At 38.7% G+C, this 17,877-nt stretch overlaps 1 long non-coding RNA gene across 1 annotated transcript; it reads left to right on the forward strand.

Annotated features, from left to right (window-relative positions):
* The first annotated feature begins 471 nt into the window (after nucleotides 1-471).
* LOC110218771 (uncharacterized) lies at nucleotides 472-16,581 on the forward strand. Its single transcript, XR_002327402.1, has 3 exons — nucleotides 472-891; nucleotides 4,644-4,715; nucleotides 16,168-16,581. It is a non-coding gene; the product is annotated as an uncharacterized LOC110218771 (long non-coding RNA).
* The last annotated feature ends 1,296 nt before the right edge of the window (nucleotides 16,582-17,877 follow it).

The raw sequence follows: 17,877 nt of genomic DNA on the forward strand, positions 1-17,877 counted from the left end.
TCAGAAATGATGCTTGTCTCATTGAACATATCAATATCCTCTTGATTTCTACCTGCTTTTCCAAGACTATAGTTCCATAAACTGAAAGGTGAACATTACCTCAGCCGTGGATTAAAGACTCCTTCAGTTCATTGTCTGTGCAGTATGTTGGGCTGTCTGAAGTATAGTTATTTTTTAAAAGATCCTGGATAGCTCCTTCTAATTTGAATAGTCCTGCTAATTGCACAGAGGAAAGACAACCAGGGAGAAAACAGAGTGCTCTCCCTGAACCTCTGGACCCTTTGAGAAGACACAATGCTGGGGGAGAGAATAGGCAAACAGGCATGAGTCTGCATGAGCCTACTTAGGGCTGGAGACAGAGTACTAATTACGAAATGCAATGGAATGACATTCCTGTAGCTGGAAGACAGCCCTTGTATGTGAGAACTGGGACTGTGGGGACTGTGGACAAAGGAGAGCTTATAGCTACTGGTGCTGTGCTTTTGAGCTTAAAATATACTCAGAACATTCTTTCCCTATTAGGCCAGTTATTGGAAGAGCTATTCTCCTGGGGAAAGAAGTTAGCACCATCTTTTGGAATTTGAGGCAAATGACAGAACAAAGCATATCAAAGGGGCTGACTACAAGGCTGGGAGCCAGAGATCTTCAAGAAGGAGAGCTGTGGAACAAGGAGCAACAACAGGGAGCAGAAAATGAGGACTGCTGAATGTAGTAGGGGGCCTACAAAGATTGCAGGAAACTATCAATATACTGCACCGAGAGAGCAGGATTGTAAAGAGAAATGAAAATGTGGAAACCCAAACACTAAATGTCCTTTACTGGAGCTCTATCCAGGGCCGTACTGTAAGTCACAAGGACTTTGCAGGTCTCAGGAGGAAGAGTTCCTCATTGGTGAGTATCATTACTTCTTGTTAGACTTCTATATAAGTCTATTCTCTTTCCATTAATTTATAACTGAACTTCTTTATGTTCTGAGCCTTGTGAGCCTATAAAGTTGTTAGCAGAATTGGTGATTATCCTTGGGGGAATATGAGATACTAAATGCAGAATGTTAGTCCTTGAGAGAAAGGATTGTTTATTTTTTGGTTTGTTTTTTTTCTCTTTGCATCCCTAGTACTCAGAGCAATGTCTTGTGTATAAGATGCACTTGCTAAAATTTTGTTGAATGGAATGGAATATAATCTTGGTGGCTTCTTGCTACCTAGGAAAGAGTCTTTTTACTTCCTAGCTTCTATTCCTAGGGCTATGCTCAACTCATTTAAGATGTAGATCCATCTTGCCACACCCAGTTAGCTTGACCTTTGAAATGTTTAAATCTGTTTTTTTTTCAACATTTTGCCTCTTTTGTTGTCATTCAAGATTAATTCTTATCTGAGTTCAGGTCAAAAAAATTCCTTTAATTTCTTTCAACTCCTGCTCCTGGAAAAATAATTCTGAGTGCCTCTACTTAGCAAAACAACCAAGAAGTTAGGTAAAACTATGGTTAGGAGACTCTTCCCAACCTGCCATCATTCCTTTCAATGGTCTGTGAAAATCAAAGAAACAGGTAAGTAGAACAGATCCAAAAGATTGATAACCTTTTCCAACTTCCTCATGGCAAGAACATTGCTGGCTTTTTATAGGAAGAAAAATAGTATTTCTGCCTTTGAGAGCAGAAAGAGTCATAGTACCTTCTTTAGATACATGTTGAAAGATAGATAGATAGATAGATAGATAGATAGATAGATAGATAGATAGATGATAGATAGGAAAGGTATGTTCACATATTGTATGTATATATGTACATATGTGTATATATACAGAAGTATATGTATACATACATGTGTGTGTCTCTGTGTATATGTATGTATGTACATACATACAGGTTTCCATGGATCTGTGATCTCATGGATACAGATAGTCCCTCCATTGATACAGATCAAAACCCATTCATCCCTTCTCATGCCTAGCATCATGTTCAAATCTTATCCATGTCCTCTTATATATCCTCAACTAGGGGTCTACTCAACATGCTGGGAATTTTGCTGTATATCTTTTGACAATGCTAGGATACCAGTTGACAATATGGGTTGTACTTTGATGTCCTACAAGAACTCTTCCAGTCATATATATCTCAGATCTCCTTCATGCTTCTTGTGAGTAGTTCTTTGCAGGCAAGTATGTCACACTGTCCATGTCCCCACTGGTGTTGTACTGGCTTGAAGCTTTCTTTCTTTTTTTTTCTTTTTTTTTCTTTTTGGTTAAGCAATCTTTGGTTAAGAGACTTGCCCAAAGTCATGCAGCTAGTAAGTGTCAGGTATCTGAGGCCGGATTTGAACTCAGGTCCTCCTAACTCCAAGGCTGAAGCTCTATCCACTGTGCCACCTAGCTGCCCTGTGAAGCTTTCATTTTTTAGATACTCTAGCATTCCATGTGACACTAAGATCTTGAGAATTGCTCCCTTGATGACCTCAAAATGATGTCACCTCCAAAATACTTCAGTGTATGCTCCACATCTTTTATTTTTCTTCAGTCCTATTTCTGCTTTTCATAGAGGTCACCAGGGACTGTGATTGATTTTCATCAGTTAAACTTCTTTAGGAAATAATATCTTTTTTTCACTCATTTATCATTTTTCAGCATACGTAGCTTATTTAAACAGGTCAGATGGGACTTGCCTCAGCAAGCCAAACCTTTTCATTTTTTATTCTCTCTTTTAGTTTGGTATGATCTTGAACTTTCCTTTAATAACTTAATGGTTTAACTGTACTGAGACAGCTGATTTGGAAATGGCTCCCACATTGATAACCAGTTCTTTTTTGTCTGTTGAAATATAATCAATTTGATTTTTTGTAATCTTGTTCTGTGCTTTCCATGTCTAACATTTTCCATTCTTTTCTTTAAGAAATAATTCACAATATGCAGGTCTGAGATTTCTTCATTGGCTATAAAATAAAGGTCTTCTTGGTTTCTTGCTGTTGAACCAATTTTTTAAATGTATTTTTAACTGTCCTCCCTTGGGTGATCATCAGGAACTTTGCAGAGCCATTAAGTATTAAAGTACATGTTGGTTTAATTTGGAGGGTCTTATCAAATTTTCCATGGGATTAAATTACCTACTCCTCTCATTCATAAACTACAAATATGCTCATATTGTTCTTTTTACAAACGCTCACTCTTAGCTCTGAAATACAAAATGAATGCATCCCACAAAATAATGCTTGGAGTTGCTTTTGGATAAACAAGAAAACCACCTCTTTCAATTCTTCTATTCAAGTCTGCAAGGAAAACCTGTGAGCCACCTTTCTATTCAGCTCAAAGTTTTTCCACCTTCTGAGTTCTTTCACACTGAGAATGTCAACTGACATTATTCATTTTCTCCAGAAGTATGTGTTTGTTGTGTTATTGTTTGGTGTTCAGTCATGTCCAATTCTACATGACTCCATGGACTTTGTCCATGAGGTTTTCCTGGCAAAGATACCGGAGTTCCATTTTTTCCAGTGTGTCCCCATTTTATAGATGAGGAACTAAGGGAAATAGGGATTAAGTGAATTGCTCAGTTACCCAGCTAGTGAGCCACTGAGGCCAGATTTAGAATCAGATCTTTCTGATTCCAGGCCTAGTGCTCTCCCTACTGTACACCTAGCTTCTCCAGGAGTATGTCTACTCATTGGTAACTGGACCATTATTTCATCTTTAGAGTACCAACAGTCTGGTTAATGTTGATAGATAGTCCAAAGAGCTCTGTGATCCTTCAGACCCTGCACTATCTTCTCTGTCACTCACTTCAGCAGCGGAAGGATATTGATAGGAGCAAATTTCTAACACTCCTTCCTCCCTACAATCAGGTTAAGCTACTTTTTCCTAAAAAGGCATTGAGATATTCTAAAGGACTTGGTTCAGGTGACCAACCATCCTTAGGGGACCATTGAAATAAAAGACAGGCAGGCAGAGTAAAGGGGGCTCAGATTGACCTTCATGCTTCTGCATGATGCCTCTAGATATGATAGTTTCTTATGTGAGGCACCCTCCACTCCTGGAAGATTAGATTGTAAACAGCCAGTGGCTATTAGCAAGAAGAGAACAATTTCAGCATGCCCTGTGTTGTTAAAAAACTATGCCTTAAAGATAATTACAGTAAACTGTGTTTTGGGCTCTGAAGTTTTCTTGAGCCTTCCAGTCTGGTAATTTAAGTGTCTTCTAAATTTTACTAGAGGCTATCTTCAGAACTTAGTTTACCTTCAAAGCCATCTGGAGGGATAGAATTACTTGGGTTAGAGAAGAGACTTTCCTGTCTTTAGAAAAGGACAAATTCAGAAGGACAAGTTAAATTCAGCCCTTGCTTAAATTCAATGCCTTTGAGTTTGTAATAATTATTATCACCCATTCACTTGGAGGAGGGCTCCTGAAAAAAGTTTCATCACAGCTTTAAGATATATATTCATGTAATTTTTTGGTTTGTTTTAAATGACTTTCTGGAAATGACACTGCAGCTGAAACAGTAGTCCTAAATTCTATAATTGTACATGGATATAGCCAGCATTGAAGGATAAGAACTCAGAACAAGGAAAGCCTCAATTCTCTCTCTCACTCTCTCTCTCTCTCTCTCTCTCTCTCTCTCTCTCTCTCTCTCTCTCTCTCTCTCTCTCTCTCTGAATTGGCAGATGCTTCTAGCTAGCTGAGGACTGTCCACCAGCAGAAGACTACTGGTGTTTCAACCAGGAATAAGCCTGCAGGTATGTTGGTCAGACCCAAATTGGGCTCAGGAGCTTGCAAAGCCTAGACAAGGAGGGCAGCAAGCACACTTCACACTACATCAGACCACTTAGGGCACATTGAAAGTTTGCTGGTCCTTAACCTGATCTACCCCTGAGATTCCTGAAGAACACAGCACTTAATACCTGAAGAAAGCAGCATTGGGATCCCAAGGAATGCAAATTCAGATCAGAATACAAATCCAGGCCCTAATTTCCCTCCAGAACTATGTAATACTTGGTCCTAAGTAAAGGTACCAATTCAAGAAGTAAAGTTTGAAGAAATTTCTTATGGTGCCATAAATGCCCAAAATACAAATTCAGAAAAAGTAAGTATATTCATAACCTCTACAAGCAAAGGCACAAAGAAAAACAGCTTGGCCACAAGGCCACCTAAAATTCCTGAAAGAATGGAAATTAAAATTTTTTTAAAAGATATTTTGAAATGATATAAATGTAATGAGAGATCTAGAGTAAAAATTGGGAAAGGAATGACAGATTTGGATAAAAGAATTGGAAAAAAATTAACAGCTTAGTTCAAAAGGTACATTTTACCCAAATAACAAAGTTTTTGAAAATTAAAAGGGATTGAAAAGAAGTTAATATTCCAGGAGAAAAGAAAAAAATACTTAAGAAAAATCAAAAGATTTATGAAAGAAGAAAATTTAATAAATAGCATATGAAAATAACACCCTTAAAAACTAATCAAGGAGATTTAAATCAAGGAGAGTTTAAGAATCATTGGCCTACCCGAAAACCAGAACCAAAAAAAAAGTTTAAATATCCTATTTTGAGAAATAAGAACAGAAAACCACCCAAATCTATTAAAACTGGGGGCAAAGTGAAGGTAGAAAGAACCCACCAGTCACCTCCTGAAATAAATCTCAAAATGAAAATCCCTAGGAATGCATTCAGAACTTCTAGGTCAAAGTGAAAATGCAGCAAGTAGCCAATATGGAATTGGTCACATACCAAGGAGTCAGTCAGGACCACACAAGATTTAGTGTACATTAATGTAAAAGAACAGAGAAGTTGGAATATGATATTCCAAAAAGCAAAAAACATAAACATACAATTATGAATAACTTAGAAAAAAACTGATTCTACTCTGACAGAGGAAAAATGTACCTTTAATGAAATTCTTTAATGAAAAGTTCTTCTGAACAATCTTGATGAAAAGATCAGAGCTGAGTGGAAACTTTGAAATGCAAACAAAGGAGTCAAGACAAACATAAGAAAGTAAATATGAGTGAGGAACAATATTAAGGATAATGAATTTACATCCTAGTAGGGAGAGATGACACAAGTTTCCCTGCAGAAACTTCATCATGGGTCATAGAGGGAGTTACATAAGCCAAAGGGCCTGAAAATGCTTTTGTTATGTTTCAGTGATCTTTAAAGAAGAAAGGAAAAGGAAGGGGGAAATAATACATTAGGGAAGAAAAGGGGAGGAAAAGTGGAGGAACTCATTGGGATACATAATTATGCAAGCAAGGAGGAAAGGTTGCAGGTAGCCAGAAATCACTTGAATCTCACTTTTACCCAAACTGACCAAATGAAGGTAGAACACACACACACACACACCATGAATTCATACATCTGTACACACAGAATTTGGTTTAAAAACACATTCAACTCAATAAGAAAGGGGGAGAGAGTGGAATGAGTGGGAGGGAAGATTCAGGGAGGAATTGTCATAACCAAAACAATTCTGTGCTCAGAGTATCATAAAGAAGTGCTTAAAAGGAAAAGAATAAATGAGGAGAATCTGTGATGGGCAAAAGGAAGACAGGAAGAGTGGTTTAACATTCCTGGTACAAACCCCCAAACTCTATGCTCAGGCTCATCTAGGTAGCTCCTGTGATCAATGACATGTGTGTAGTTACTGCAGGGCATTAAGGAACACCTCTCCTCTTCTCATAGGAAGTTCCAGAAAGAGAGTTCCATACTATACTGTAGCAAGCATTCTCTGACTCACTATCCCAGAACCAGGGTGGTCACATGTGGCCTTCACAATTCTAGTGTCTGAGGAGTTGGGGGGATTTGTCTCTCTTTAACACTATCAGCTTGAGCCTTGACCAGTTGTGTTCCTCCAACTGTTCGGTGCTAGTCAATAGCATCTCAGTTTGGTTCAACCACTTAATATCGATTAGTTTTCATAAGGAAGTATTTAATTTGAAGAATAAGAGATCAACAGAAAGAGAAATTGACAAGACTTGCTAAGGCCTTTTTGAAAACACCCCAATTCCCAGAAAAACGACTAATCAAAAAGTCTTTTCCTAACCATGTGATTAGTAGACTTTAACTATTATGGAATGTCTACTCATTTTCCAAGGGCATTACAAAGCACTTTCATTCCACATCACCACGACCCTTCTCAAAGATGGTGCTCCAACATCTCCCAGCTACAGAATTTGTATCAGCTGAGTTCACTGATGCTTTCTATATATGTGCCAATTCCTGTTACATCATGTTGGGGACAGAAAAAGGAGAGATCAAGAATAGAAGTGTTTCTACTTTGAAAGTCTACTAAGGGAGCAGTTCTTTGGCTCATTGATGAATCTTCTTTGATGTAGCTCCCTACCCCTGCAGCCAACACAGAGACCAAGGGATTGTTGCATAATCTCAGATTCTTTCGTCACTAAGTACGTGTCCCTGGAAGTGGTGATGGGGAGTCAAATGAGATCCGTGCATACTCCATGGAATGTGCTCTACTTCATCACAGTTAAGAGGTTGTTGTCCTCAGCAAATCAAGTGGGTCACAGTTGACACATTTGTCTATATCTCCAATTTTGGAAAGTTCTCTGGGGAGCTACAGAGCTCAAAAATTATTTGTACAAGTACCTCCTCCAGTGATTTGAACTAAAAGAGTCTCAACAAGGCCCACATGTGACAGTCTTTAATGCCACGTAGAGTCCCAGTACAGTCTACTCAGTATAGCTCTTATACAGTTCAACAACTAACTGTCTTCCATGGCCTTCAAGCCTACCATAGTTGGTGAGCCTGGAGATTATAATTATGCCCAAATGCAAAGTTATAAAAATTCAACCAATAAATGATGTTTTACAAAGTTATAGGATAATGTCTCTTCTTTGTTGAAAGGCTCAGCCAGTCCAAGCTCTCCCTGGCTTAATGGCCAGTTCCCTTCAAAGTACCTCCCCCCTTCCTGATAATGTCACTGAGTGCAGGCTATTGCTATGTGTTACCCCAAAGTCAACGCAGTGGCCAGGGGAACCTCAGATTATTGTGACACATGTTCCATGAAGTATGGTCTACTCCAATGATGTATATTCTACATTCTACACCTGAACACCTGGGTTTATGTATGACCTACTGTTTGCTTAGACTCAAAGCGATTTTGCTTCTCTTGAAGGCATGGTAAAAGTTTCTTTTATTTAGAAGAATAGCATATAGCACTGAAGAAATCTGAGTCCAACTAGCCTATTTATTCCCACAATTTTGCATATAAGAAACTGAGACCCAGAGACATGGTAACTTGTCCAAAGTTAGATAGGTAGCAAGTGACAAAGTTGCAATTTCATCTAGTCCAATCCCTGATTTTACTGAATGTGTATATACACATGTATATACACACATTTTATATATATACATATATATGTACATATATGCTTGTGTATAGTACCCTGTTATAATAACTAGCACATTTTAAACCAGAGGGCAAAAAAATAACACTTAGGTGCATCTGGTTTCCTTCTCTGAGATTTTAGGGAATTTGTTTTATATAAAAAGTTATGAATATAGTCACAATCACTCTGAATTACCAGTTAGAGAAATTCATAGCATTCAGGCAGAGGTTTCACACTCCATCTTAATTTACATTCATAACTCTCTCTACTTAACCCCTGGTCTCTTTGTGGTTCAGGTTCGGGTTACTAGAAATGTTTGGGTAACAAAGCAGCAGATAATATTACATGTGGATAAATCAGGTATTAAGAAAGGAAGATGGAGAAAGAGGAGACCTTTTCTCAGAACTTTTCTCAGCCTACAGCAGGCACTTCAGATCCCAGAGCAGAAGACTTCAGCTTTGTCTTCTGCTCTGAGATTCCTGTAGGGCTGTTGGCCCTTCTCAATATTTCCCTTCTCAGTCAGAGAAGGGAAATCCTTTCTTTATCCTTTCACTGGTTGCCCCTGAACTGCCAGTTCTTTCTTCTGGCTCAGCTCTGTATGACCCACTCCTTGTTCTTTACTTCTAGATCCTCAGAACCTCTAACTGATTCTGAAAGACCTCCTCCTCTTTATGCAAATTCCTTAGAGCAATGCAAAATAGAATATTGGCTTTGATTCAAAGAGTTATGCAGGTCCCATTCATGATTGAGGAAGTGTTCTTACTTAAGAAAAATAATTACCTTTAAGCACTGCAGTGGAGTAATCAGTGGAGCCCTACCCTTAAACATGCATGTGTTTGCATGTATGTTTGTATATATACATATTCACTTATATATTTGGAAAAAGAGAGACAAAGAGGCAGAGAGAGAGAGAGAGAGATTCATACGTCACTATAGTTGGAAGAGACCTCAGGGGTCTTCTAATCCAACTCTTACCTGAAGCATAAATCCCTTTTACAGCACTGACAAGTGGCAATCCAACCTTTCCTTGGAGAAGTTCAATGACTACTTAACAAGACACCCCATTCTATTTTTAGATAGTTCTAATTGTTAGGAAGGTGACATGGTGAATTATAGACATAACTCAATAATTAAGTTAAAACCATTTAACATATATACACAGCACATGAGTGCATAGTAATATACAAGTGGGTATTGGGTGAAGAATGATTGATTTCATTATAAGGAGTCAAGGTACCATTGATTAGGAATAGAGATTTTTTAATTGTATATTTAAAAAATGATAATATGACAGTCATAAGATGGCTCAAGGTCTCAGATTTCACTCTGAATAATAATTGTGATCTCTCATTTGCATCATCACTCATCATGTAATTCATAGAGGACATAATTGTTTCCAGTGCCCTGAAGGTCACATCTAGTTGTTCTGGCTTTGCTGCCTATCACAATTATGTACAGGTGAGCAGGCAGAGAAATCTTTATTAGGACAGGAAAGCTAGGGAAGTACCTAGCTGTGAGAGACTGCAAAAATACTTGGCTTCTGTGCTGTGCAAAATGCAATGGACTTGTCATTGTGTCTGAATGGCAAAATATTGGAATTGAAATAGATATATGATTTTTAGAGTACTATAGCCTAGGACTAGCACCTATGATGCCTTCTTGGTTTTTTTTTTTTTTTTGTAATTTATCTCCAGCTCAAATAAGTTCAAGGAACTGGGTGAGTTAGTTCGCCTCGGGGGAAGGGGAAACAAGGATATCAGCTGGTTCTGGAGGCTTGTCTCAGGAGAAGCCTGAAGCTCTTAACTCATTCCTGCTCTGACTAGAGGCTCTGAAGTCACATCTGGTATTCTGTCTGCAAGGAACAGAAAGTTCTATGGAGGCTGTGATGCTCCATTAAGGTCTGTGTAGTAGAATCAAAAGCTGTATGCTGAGGTACTCAATAAATAAATTCACTTCTTTCTTTAAATGCTGTGCTGATAAATTTTTTTAAATTGTATTCATTTTGTGTATGGAGGGTTTGATTTTCTCTCTCTGAAATAAAAGCAAAAAGTCCTGAATGAAGAAAGGACTCTTTCAGCTCTAAGGTTCTGAATCTGTATTTGAATTATTTTCCTGTTGCTTTACAGTAAAATTAATCATCTTCCTACTAACTTGCCAAGTGACATTGGGCAAATCACTTTAAAACTCTACATCTGTAAAATGAGGGAGTTGGTCTAGATAATCTCTTAAAGGTTCCTTCTATCTCTAAATTGTATAGTCCTATCAATCAAGTTGATCACCTTCAATTTGATCCTCTTTTCTATCTAGGTTTTTAGAACACTTTCTTCTGGTTTTTCTTCTCCTTCTCAATCTCCTCTACTGGATCCTAATCCAGGTCACTCCCTCTAACCATATAGGTCCCTCAGGGTTCTGTCTTGGGGCCTCTTCTCTTTTCCCTCTATGCTACTTGGTGATATCATTAGTTCCCATGGATGTAATTACCATCTTTATACTGATGATTCTCAAATCTACCTATCTAGCTTCAATCTCTCTGCTGACCTCCAGTTTCACATCACCAACTTCTTTTCAGGCATCTCAAACTGGATGTCCAGTAGACATCTTAAAGTAAATATATCCCAAACTGAACTCATTATCTTTCCCCTAAACCCTACCCATCTCCTAACTTGCCAATTCTTGTTCATCCTTTGTTCTCCAAGAGAATCAATGACATCATGAGAGTGATATCTTGACTTGCAAGTGAATTGGATTTAAGTGAGGCATAGCTGTGCAAAGTCAGCATCATTCTTTCCACCAGTCATTGAAGTCCAATGGCAAGGCAAAAGTCAAGATGTCTGATGATGGCCCAAGATGCAGTGGGTAACTTTGGCCTTTCTAAATTAAGGTCTTTCTCAGATCTGTTTGTCTGAGGGCAACATCCTTTCAATGACTAAGGGCTAGGTAAGAATTGACACAAAAGATGGCCTAGTTTGTCATCATAAAAATATGAATCTGGGAGAGGAAGACTCTCAGAGTTTCTGACCAGAACAGAAAAAAAAATTGCTATTTACACTCATTCTATGCCATCAAAACTAAACAATGAGCCACAGAGGCTTGGCCATCCTAAGCCAGAATGATTTGAGTTTAAAGATATAGTCAAGTAATGCCATTTGAATTACAATGGGCTATTTTAAAGCCTGTTTTTTCAGAGCTACATTTCAAGAAATTGCAAATAAAAACTGCACAGGACAAAATGTAAATTATCCCAGCTTTTTTAAAATAAATAAAAATTTAAATTTAAAAAAAATCTAGCCCCTAAACCCTAAAATATCTTACAAAATATAAGCAACCCAAAACTATATTCCTATGGACAGTTTGTTGTGGTGGTGGTGGTACTGGTTTGTCTTTCATTCTCAAAGAGGGCCATGGCATCAGGAGGGTGATATCATGACTTATAAGTGAATTGGATTTAAATGAGGGAGGGCCATCCAAGCCACTAGCCTCACTTTCTCCTCTGGAGACATTTGGGCCCAGGGGCAAGATATACATCAGGTCTCTGATGCAGGGCATTTGGTGCCCCAGCTGGATAGAGGAACCAAATGTGTCAAGGGAAGAAAAAGTAGGAGGAGGAGGAGAAGAAATAGCATCAGTCCTCAACTTCTGCTAGAATTGGCAGGTTGGGTCTCCAGAGGGCAGCTACTACTGCTCTCAGGGTTCTAGAGACCTCCTATGTAGGTCCTGAGTGCCCAATGCAGGAGTCCCCATTGACAGTCATCCAATAGTCTCATTTAGTTCTTACTAAAGGTATTTGCTTAGATAACATGGTAAAGATAGTTAATACAAAATGCTCACCCAGTTTACTCCTTCCCACAAATACACACAGCGTCCATGGGAGAAGTGAGCTTAAACTTAGACCATAATAATAGTGAGGCCCACATGTAAGAAGTATATGTGATAAAGTTTAAATCACAACCCCTGCTCTGGAAGTCCTTCTCTCTGTGTAGAGGCCTTATATAGAATCTTTTGTTCTGTATATATCTTGTACAATTTCTCCATTAGAATATAAGCCCCTTGGGGGCAGGGACATTTTTCCTTTCTTTTGTAAGCCCACTGCTTAGCACGAACCTCCCTATCACTGTCAAGAGTAGCACCATTCTCCCAGTCCCACAGGTTCACAATGTAGGTATCAACCTCAAGTCCTCACCATATCTCACCCCATGACAAGGAAGGCCTGTTGATTTCACTTTTGCAACATCTCTAATTTACAACATTCGCTATTCTGACATCACTGTAATACAGGGCATGATTTATTGTTGTATTGATTGTCTAGATTAAGAAGAAACTGTTAATAATGCAAATTAAACTTAAAAGTATGTCATATACATACATATGTATGTGTCAGTGTATATATAATATGTGTATGTATGTATTTGGGGAGCCAATTATTAAACATTTACCATCCTTGTTTCCAACACCTGTAACCCTACACACTAAGATCAGACTCCCCTGATGAAATTCTTCTTTCTCTTCTGGAGCTAAGACTTCATCTTACTCCCAAAGATCTCACTTATTCATGTGTATTCATTCATCTATTCTAATCTGTATAATTTCTCTGATCTCTGTTTACTGCTTGTTTTGATAAAGACTTGTCTTAGCTATTCACGATTGAATAACCAACATTTGGTAAGAGGAAAAGGAGCTAAGCCAAGGCTAGGAAGCTGTGTTACCTTTCCCTAAAGAGTGAGCAGGGAAAGCATCTTTTATTCTGAACTCTGAAAAGAGAGAGTTTTATAGTCCTAGACCACAAATATTTATGTGAAGTAGGTAGATTCTAATTAAAGTGCAATAGGAGAACACAAGAATGCTGTCCCTGCCACAGCTAGGCTGAATCCTGTTTGATCCTCCTCTGCTATGTGCTGCCCTCCTCCTACTCTCCAATTGTATTAGAGAATAATACAACTATATAAGTAACTACATAAGATAAGAGTGTGATGGGATAAAATCTACACATGTCTCCAACAGATAAGTGGTCACAGGACCGGAACAAACAGTTCTCAAAAGAAGAATTGCCAAGTATTTATAACCACATGAAAGAATGCTCTAAATCGCTAATAATGAGAGAGAATGCAAATCAAAACATTTCTGAGGTTTTACCTTTCATCCTGCAAATTGGCAAAAACAATGAAAAATGGTAATAGCTAATGCTGGAGGGGTTGTGGAGTGAGAGGCACACTAAATACATTGTAGAGTTTTAAAATGGTGCAACCATTTTGGAAAGTCATTTGGAATTATGCAAATGAAGTGACTAAAATGTCCATACCATGGAGCCAGAGACTCCATTACTGGGCTTATACCCCAAGGAAGTCATTGATAAGAAGAAAGTCCCATACATTCCTGCCTATACCCAAAATATTTACAGTAGCACTTTTTGTAATGGCTAAGAATTGGAAACAAAGTTGATGCCCATCAGCTAGGGAGTGGCTAAACAAACTGTGGCACATGAATGGAATGGAATATCTGTATACATAGTAAACACTCAACAGGTGTTTGGTGATTGATTGATTCTCTGTAAAATGACAGAAGAGGTCAACTGTTCAGAAAGAGGGAGGTGTAGGTGAAGTTGGGAACTTAAAGGAAGAAAAGTATTGGAACAGTTGTTGTGGGGAGTGTGACAGGGAGTCAATCAGAGATGAGTCAATCAGAAATGAAAAGACATGGCAGACAGATGAACCAAATCCAATTCTGATTTGGGCAGAGGGATTTTTGTTTTTAGATTTCTCTAATCTTCAGTAATTCAATTAAACCAAACACCCATTCTTTTTCCCAGCATATACTCTTTCTTATTTCTTAAGGATGTATAATCCATATGCCCATTCTGGGGCTTTCAAATGATTATGATAAACTTGGGTTCTGTAATAGTAGTGTTGGGGGGGGGGGAGGTGGTGGATGAAATCTGAAAAGAATCCTAACATCTAGCTTATATACTCTATGAGTGCAAAAATCATTTGTTTGCTCCCACTCTCCATCTGCTCCTGACAGTGGCAGCCTTAGACAAACACAGTCTCTCAGCCCTGGCTGCTGAGCTGCATGTCCTGGGAGACTTACATACACTACTTGGCCTTTCCCTACATCCCAAACTCAGATTTGACCTTTGACTCTATTGTAGGGAGTTTGACAAAAGATCCTCCCTCTTGTAACTTTTTTCTTTGATGACCCCCAGGCTGAATTCAACTAAGGAAGAAGCTTCAGTGACAATTTTTAAGGTATAGTAGCTACTACAGATTTAGTTGCTCTTGGTTAAGGGCCTCTTGGTATGATGTTCGGTCCTTAGCAAAGTGCCGAAAAGATTCTAGGACTCTGACTGGGGCCAGGTGTCTTCAGCTTTGATGTAACAAGTACCCCAGCTTTTATTAATTGGTTTGGTGATTGGCAGTCACCCATTCAGCCAACTCTGTTCTGGGAGAATCTAGCAATTTTGGCATTCTGGAAGTCAACTCTGTGTCCAAATACTAGTGCTGAAGATTTAATTTGTCCAGAGAACCACAATTTTCACTTTCCAGAAGACCAGAGAACTAGATTATAATTGTAACTGAACTTAGGATAGCATGGATGAGAATTTTTTTTTCCCAGTAAGAGTCAGTGTGGTGTAATATATGGCATCCTGGATTTGGAATAGGTCCAAATCTTGTTTTAGACACTTAACTACCTGCATAACCCTAGACAAATCACTTATCCTTACTATGCCTCTATTTCTTTATCTGTAAAATGATATAATGATGTCATCAAAGAGTTGTTGCTGAAATGAGAATATATGCAAAGTGATTTTTGCTGACTTTGAGGGAATATATGTATGTATATACATACATTAGCTATTATTATTAATGTGTGGGGTGAGGAGAAGAGAAACTGTTTTTTCTTTAAACTTATACCTCCCTGTCTAGACACAGTCACAGATGAGACCCAGAATCTGGCTGCCAGAGCCTAGATAGCACATTCCTAATGAACACAAAGTTAAATGATAACAGATCTGCCTTGCTCTGTTTCCTTTATTTTCCTTTTTTTTTTTAAGTGTATCCTTCAATGTTCCATTCCTATGCACATTGCAAATGCCCGGTTCCTCACCCAGTTACAGATGCTAAGTGCCAGCCAGACACCTTTCTAGCAGCCTTTCAGCCTTACTTGCCTAAGGTGAAGGAAACTCACCAAATCAGTCTTGGAAACATCTGGACAACATCTGTCTGCCATCATGTAAATGATTGCAGGTGGTGCTTGGGATAGAATTAATCAATTTGCTTTATTAATTAGCATTATTATTAAGCACTATTAACCCTACAATAATAAATACCAGGATACCTGCCAAAGACAGGAAATTCTTTGCCTGCTAGGGGACAGGGAATTCAGGACAGATCAAGGCATATGAATGTGGTTACCTAGATAATTATTGCTTAGAAATAAGTAATTGTGGTATTTAAAATTTTGCACAATGATTATATTTTAAAAGACTTCCAAGCACCTGGGTATAATGATTTTCATCAAGTGTCTATTCTGCATTTCTTAATTTCACAGTATTGTGCATCAACACATTTATATGGGTGAAACCAATGTCAAAATGAAAAAGTGGTCCAATTCAACCTATAAGGGACAATATGTGGAAGAATTAAGGCAGCCCTGGGGATGCTAAGAACTCAACTTAATTCAATTCAACAGACATTTATGAAGCATTAATATATGCAAGATAACATGCTAAGGTCATGGAACTATAAAAGTGATAATAAAAAGCCACGCACTCCCTACTCTCAACGAGTTTATATGCTAATGGAATAGTCAATGGAGATTACTTACACATGAAATCTTAACTCCAAATCCCATAGGTACGGGATTGTCTCCTCCTTGGTAAAGATCACTGCCCTATTCCTGTGTGAGGGATGAAACAAAGTTGGCAAAGGAGAGGAGAAAATCTTCAGGCTCTTCAGTTTTTTTGGGATTCTGGCTTCCAGCTTCAAGAGAGGAGAGAGACAGTACCCACCCTGCTTCAGGTTGCTGAAGGGAGAAAAAGACTGGAAAAAGCCAACACAAAAGGAGCTGGCAGTCTTCATCATGTCCCTATCTTCAGTTTGCTACACTAGAGACTTCAGGGAATTTTCTTGGGTGAGATCTAGGACTCCCTGGATTGAACTCCCAATGGGAGAGCTCCTTCACTCTGTATTGTCTGGTACACATTTTGTAGGTATAATTTCTCTGACTTTTCTTTTGCTGTTAATTTAGATAAATAGATTTCTTTGCTATCTGCTATGTATGTGTATATGTTCATTGGTATTTATGAACTGGTATTTGATGGGAAGGAGCTCAAGCCTTGGATATAGATCTTGGGGTCCTCTTTCCTGTGAAGAAATAATGATCATGAGTTTAGCTTAAACCTGAAAACTAGATCCCTAGAGTAACTCTATATAAGGGAGCCCATAGACATAATTCTAGTGTCTGGTGCTCCCTTTCTCTGAGGAGAGCAGAGGGGCCAGCTCTTGGCCTCCAATCTTCTGCTTTCCCTCCTAGCAGGAATTAAAGTTTCTCTTGGGAAAGGGTGGGAGGAGGAGCCGCTAGAGATATGTCTATTCAAGTTTCCCTTTAAGCCAATTGAGACAGTCTTCACTACACATACCTAAGTATAAAACAAAGGGAATATGTGATTAGCTCAAAAGATGGATAAACATAAAGTCTTGTAAGTCATACAAGGCGAAAGAGATCACTTTTAGTTGGGGAAGCTTCACGGAGCCAGTAGGGACTGGAAAAGAGAGGAGTTCAGTAAGGGTATATGGAAGTATTGTGGCTTGTAGATTGTGGGGGATGCCTGTTAACAAATACATGGGGGCTTGAGAGGACAAGATGAGATCAGCAACAGATGGAAGCCAGAGTGGGTGAAAGGAAATAGTTTGAAATAAGGCTTGAAGGGTAGGCTGGAGCCAAACTGTGGAAGATCTTAAATGCCAAGTTAAGGAGTTTGAATTGTATACAATGGCCACTGGGGATCTATTGAAAGCCTTTGGGTAAGTAAGGAGCATTATTATACCTGTACATTTGTGGTGGTAGAGTGGTGATTATGGGCTGATTAAAGGTGTATTAGCTGCCCTTCTGGTTCTCATCCCTTTTGGGGTATGTTCAGTTAAAATCCCTAGTGACCAAAGGAAGCATGGGGAGGGTTCTAGACACTCATTGAAAGATGAAGTCTTCATGATAGCTCCTGGGATATGTCAAAGGTAATCCAAGTTGAGCACATGGCCCTGACTAGACAAGCCTATGCCTAGGATGATGTCTGTTTCCTTTTGTGTCTTTCTTCTTTTGAAAATGGGCCTTATGAAAGCTCAAAAGGCCTGGAGGCCTTTAGTTTCAGCAGCAACATTTCCCATCCTCAAGCAGCAGCAGTGGTATCTTTAGAACAGAAGTGGCTGATGACAGGATGTTCAACCATTCCCAGGAGAGAGTGCCTAAGCTACAGTGAGAGTGGGAAAAAGGACCCATTCCCCCTTCCAGAGTGGAAGATTACCTCAGCCACCATAAGATAGTTATCACAAGGCCTTATACCAGAG

This window comes from Phascolarctos cinereus, unplaced genomic scaffold, assembly GCF_003287225.1.
Source record: "Phascolarctos cinereus isolate Bilbo 61053 unplaced genomic scaffold, phaCin_HiC Scaffold_1;HRSCAF=81, whole genome shotgun sequence".
Classification (NCBI taxonomy): Eukaryota; Metazoa; Chordata; class Mammalia; order Diprotodontia; family Phascolarctidae; genus Phascolarctos; species Phascolarctos cinereus.